The following is a 6,231-nucleotide window of genomic DNA, read 5'->3' on the forward strand; positions in this document are numbered from 1 at the left end:
GCTTTTGCTATTGAGGGCAGTTCATACACCTCTGCATTTCATGATCCAAGTGGAGCTGAAGAATCTGTAAGTGAGAGGGTTGCAGCACTTACTAGAGAGATTGAAGAGATGAAAAGGGTTCAAGCTAGAGAGATTGAAGAAATGAGGAAGGCTCAGAATGAAATGCAAGCAGAGTTGCAATCCTACAGAGCTGGAAAACAAAGGAAGAAGGACCAACAGGAGCAGCCATCTGCAGACAGTGAGGATACCGATGATGATTAGATGTTTATTATGTTTGATGAATGTATTAATTAGAACTTGTGAACTTCTGAACTTGTGATTGTAACATTATCATGAACTATCTTGTGAATTTGTGATTGTAATGTTATGATGAATTTTTGATTTTGTTTGTATTTTCTGGTTGTGATGAATATAGCGGCGTGTTGCCCAACATATATTGCTTTTTCTGCAGGTTTAGACTTTAGGGTGAACCTCCCTCAAATAAAGGGGATGCTGTCAATTTTTTTTTTAGGTGCTACAGGTTTCCGGCGGCTAACCGGCGGTTTGGCCGCCGGAAACGACGATACCGGAAGGACAAGATAAGCCGTCGGTTATAATATTAAACCGCCGGTAATTACCGGCGGTTACCGACGGCCGCCGGCGATTCTACGATGGACACCCGACGGTTTAAACCGTCGGTAATACCGGACGGACAAGATAAGCCGTCGGTTATAATATTAAACCGTCGGTAATTACCGACGGTTACCGACGGCCGCCGGCGGTTCTATGATGGACACCCGACGGTTTAAACCGTCGGTAATACCGACGGCTATAACCGCCGTCCACTGCCGGTAAATTACCGGCGGTCTAACGGAGCCGTCCGGCAGTCTACGAACTAGACGACACCAGTTTTAAACCGCCGGAAAACTGCCGGTAACGTGACCGGCGGCTTACCGGCGGTTACAATACCGGCGGCCTAACCGCCGGCATACCGACGGTTAAAATTCCGGTGGTTACCGGCGGTATTAGCCGCCGGAAAACCGCCGGTAACACGCCGTCGGAAATGGTTTCCTACGCCATTTTTTCCGACGGTTTACAAATCGCCGTTAGACCGCCGGTAACATTAAAAACCGCCGGTAAATCTAGACTAACCGCCGGAAAAAACCGACAGTTTTCAGCGTTTTTCCTGTAGTGCACCCTCCTCTACAACTATTATTTTAAAGCTTTCAATTTTTCTTTTATTGAGGGATAAAATAGAAAATATTGATGATCTCCCCTCACACCAGCATTTACATATAAAGAATAAATAAGAAATGGGTGCCCCAAGCGCATATAATTAGTGCCTCTAATAATGTAAGTCAAGGAAGAATGAATAAGCTTTCACACATTAATGTTGTACCCAACCTAAATAGCATAATTAAGAACAACACAAGCTTTTATTATCTCACTAATATTTTTACTGGGTAAACGACCAGAAGAAATAAAGTAATGTCAAGCCTTAGACAGTTGGATTAAACAAGATGCAGGAAAATTAATAATTTTTCTATCTTCTTCCAGACAGCTCCACTATTAGCTAGGCTCACAAAATACTCTTAGAATTTTCTTAGAATCAAAGGCACAAGAAAAAATAGGTATAATCATCAAACTCAAATTTTGGAAGCTTATAAAAATGGTTGATGGTTACAGGATCGATGGGTATCCACTTATCTCGCATATAACACCTATTATCCATGACTTATTTTCCAATGGAAAAAAACTCCCTCAGTATATTGACAACTGCTAGATAGGGTTCCTTAAAAAATGGTCACAAACCAAGTTTATAATCATTTGAATTACTTTCCCTCATATGTTTGGAAGCCTCTCTCAAGGATCAACTGCTTGGATACCACTATCATCCCATACCTTTACTCAACCTCAGCAAAAATGAATGTACTCTTATCATAGGATAATGAAGCATTCTTCTTGCCAAATATTTTTGGACCATTTCTAACAAAGCTCAAACAAACAAAATGAACAAATATGGACAAAATGGAAGGGATAATGCAGTGAAAAAAAAATGAAATAAGCACTCCTATATATAAAATCACTAGCATTGTAGTGCTCCAGAGAGTAGCATTGTGATGCTTAAAAATATAGAAAATGATAAAGAGTTAAATAGGAAAGATGTTGTTGTGGTATGAGACACGTGGCATTTTGGTTTAAGAGTTAGAAAATGAAGCATCAACTTTTGACTGGGGAAACATAGTGGCGATTGACATGCACAAGCATTACAGTACTGATAAAGACTACTATTTTGATGCTTTGACTGTTATAATAATGATTTTGATCTAACATTGTAGTGATGGAAATAACATTGGGCACTCAATAATGCATCATAATGTAAAAGTTATGAAAGTATACATTTTGATTGCACTTCCATGAGTATTGTAGAGATAATGAACCAACACTGTAGTGCCAGAGATTATAGCACTGAGACATTCGATAAGGTAAATTAGCACTACAATGTTTATTGATAAAATTCTATGGCGGTGCAATCCATAATTTTTTTTGAGACATCATCACTGTAATGTTATTTTTGAATGTTGTGGTGCTTGGCTTGCAAATGTGTTGGGTGTTAGTTTAATTTTTTTTAGTTTTTTTCTTAGAAAATTTTTTAAAACTTGGTCAAAATCAATATTAATATTTTTATAAATAATACATCACATACACATAACATAAAATACAAAAAAAAATTAAAATTAAAATATAAATTATAAAATAAATTATACAAACATAAAACATAATTGAGTTGCCTCCCAATACAACAATATATTTATAGTCTCCAGTCATACTTGCCTAAATTTTTCACTTTGGTTGTAATGAATCACGATCTCTTCTAAAGTGGTATCTATTATGCTCTTTTCCTTTATCTTTTAGATTAATTTAAGTATTACTGAGCAAAGTTCCATGAGGTCTAAGAAGAAAAGATATTGCAAGCTGTCCTAATTAATTTTATAAGTTTCTAATTAAAGCACCTTGACTTTGTTACTGGGTACCTAACTGAATAACAACCTGTTCAAAAGGTGATTTTCTCTCTCTAAATTGATTATTTTGGTTGAAGGTTTAGGATTTACTATAGGTTATTATGGATTATTTAAAATTCTTCATTTATTAGATTGACTTGTACTCCACTAATTGTTACCACCAATATTATTATTTGTCTAGTTAAAATTAGGGTGATTCCTCCAACTGAGATTATATGTATTGGAATAGGAATTATTTTGTCTTCTAATTAGAGGTGTCATTACTTTACCCGACCTAGATCTGAACCAAAATATTTTGGGTTTAGGTCAACCTATTTGGAAAATAGGTTGGGTTCAATTATTTAATATTTTAAATGGACATTGATATCTATGATGAGCTAGGAAAAGGAGTATACTTAGCTGCTTATGCTCATTCTACGAGTTTTCTGATATTTTAAGAAAAGGAAAAGACCTAACAAAATAGAAAGGTGTAAAGTTAGACACTTATGGATATGAGTTATTAATGTAATATTTTGTAATCTATTTTTTAATTTTATATATATTGAAGGTAAATTGGGATATTTTACATGCATTTTGATGGAATGATCTATTTCTAATTTCCTTTTGTTATCTGGATTTTAGTGGCCTTAGTTATTCTATTAATGGTTGAGTTAAATTATATGATTAATTTTTTAATCATTCTATTAGATCATAGGGCAACACATATACTATGAATGTTAATTACAAGTGAGGAATAAGTGTGTAAAACTATTCATGTGAAATACTTGGGAGATATAAGAACCCTAGGGGATTGATGTGATGTGATGACATATTTCTGAGGTATAAAGACCCGAAGAGATTGGTATAATTTGATGTAATGTACATGGAAGGCCGATGTGGTGTTATGAAAGTTTAGTTTATTTCAATTATTTTATTATTAAAATCTGACACATCTTTATACTGAGTTTATGTTGACACTAAATGCAATACAGTACAATGTATAATATATTAAACCATTGCATCTAGTATCACTATTTTGAGTTACAATGTATAAGTTTCATAATTATAAAATGCTTTATTCTACTATTATGACCTGCCTTTTTATCTCTATTATAATAATTAAATCACATGTTTATTTAAATATGTAGTTATATTGAAAAATGGGTTAGGTGTTGAATAAGCTACTGGGCAAAGCATTTCAGTGCAAGAAAAGCGAGAAAAAGTTGAGTAGATAGAAGTGAAGGTTAAAGATTAAAGGTATATTTTCTATTGGTCATTTTTGCAGTCATGGAGTGTTATATTGATCATGATAGTGATTGAGTCCATGATTGTTATAAATATATGATCCTACGATTTAAGGTAAATAAAAATAGATGATTTTATTTTTATTTTTTAAAATTATTAGTGGGTCTATGTAGCTATTATATATAGAAGAACTTCTTCCAAATAAGATCTTGGGCATTGTTGGCTATGCATCCGACACGATGTGACCTATTAGATGTAAGATTTGTGCTGTGTTGAGTTGTGACATTATGAGTAATCCATAGGTTTTTATGGGGAGTAGTGCATAATGAATGATCAAAATCTTGATACATAGTCTTAATTTGTGAGCTTTTCTTAAGATTTTATCTTGGTGTTATATCACTTAGAATGTCCATGGACATTAAGGTGGTTGGGTGAGCTAATTGGGACATGTCCCAATGACCTATGAGAGTAATTAGCTTTAGCTAGCCCTTGGGTCAATAGAATGTCCATGGATAATAAGGTAGCTAATAGCAATCGTCCAAGGGGAAACTAGAAAACACAAGCATTCATCCTCTTCCTTCAAAAACACCCCAAGAAACATAAAGAGCAACTGTCAAGAAAATCCAATAGCATAATAGAAGAAGCTGACATAATCGAATTCCAATGAACCAAGTAGGGAGAGAAATGCCCCAAATTATTGTAAGAACAACACCAACCAAAACATCCAGGATCAAGAGACCAAATGTTTAATAACATCAAAATTCTTCCATTTAGAAACCTTGAAAAGAACGAATATTTTTTATTTTGTAGTAATTGTTGCTTGGCAATCAAGATTACAACCAAACTTTTTATAATTCCTAGCTCTCCAAATATAGTAAATAATAGCACAATTAGATAAGTGATAAATTTTTTTAGTGAGATTACTAGTATTCATATCCATTATATTGTAAAAATTTGGGTGCATGTTAGGCCGCATAAAAAAACTCTCCTACCTAAGACAAGATAGCTTAAGAATATAAAATGTAAATCACATTAAAAAAAGATATGAGTGTGAAATTCATGGCAATCTTTACATAAAATGCAAAAACTAGAAACAAGAATGCCACGGTAAATAAGCAAATCTGAAGTTTTGAAACCTTTCATAATAGCCAGCCAAACATAAGAAGAGAACCTAAGTGCAAAACATTTGTGACACGCGAATTTATGCAAAGCAACCTAAGGGTATTCATAAAAATATGGGATAACAAATGCACTAAAAGAGGGTTTCTCTTAACAAAGCCACATGCTTTCATTATTGGTGGGAGATATAGCCACAAACGATATCTCCAAAAAAATATGAGTAGGAAAGTAGGATGGAATACTCCAACTATAATTAGAAATAATGCTATAAGTTGGCAAGGAAGTCATATTTTTCAGTCTATTCCCTAAGGAATTACAATCCATAAGCTCTTTTAACAAAATTTCTTTACACCAGAGATCCCAAAGGAGGGATGAAGAGCTGCTTGAATGAACTCTTAAAGAAATGAAATGTTTAATCATATTGAAAATAGTGCATAAGAATTTTCAATAAGAAGAAAATTTAGAAAAGGCAGGTTTTCAGAATGAATAATATTTATGCTTCCACCAATCAATCAACAGACCACCAGCATAAAAAAACAGCCAGATAAGAGAGCAACCATAAGCATGATAAATAGAATCAATAATAGGAATCCCAAGGTCGCTGGAGGGCCTAGGCCCACGAGCGTCTTTCCAAGAAATAATATGCATATTCTTTAGTTCCACATTACCAAAATATAAAAATATAGAGCAAATCCATTCAATAAATTTACAACAAGATTTAGGTAAGATGGTGCTGTTAATCCAATATCCCATCAAAGCTTTTATTGTTAGTAGCCTCATCAAGGAAAATTGAGAGAGCATCAATAATAATACTAAATATATAAAGAGATAGGGGATAACCTTGCCTAAGACCAAATGTTGTATTGAAAAAGCCTTCAAGAGCACC

The sequence above is a fragment of the Dendrobium catenatum genome, unplaced genomic scaffold (assembly GCF_001605985.2).
Source record: "Dendrobium catenatum unplaced genomic scaffold, ASM160598v2 fragScaff_scaffold_35, whole genome shotgun sequence".
Taxonomy (NCBI): domain Eukaryota; kingdom Viridiplantae; phylum Streptophyta; class Magnoliopsida; order Asparagales; family Orchidaceae; genus Dendrobium; species Dendrobium catenatum.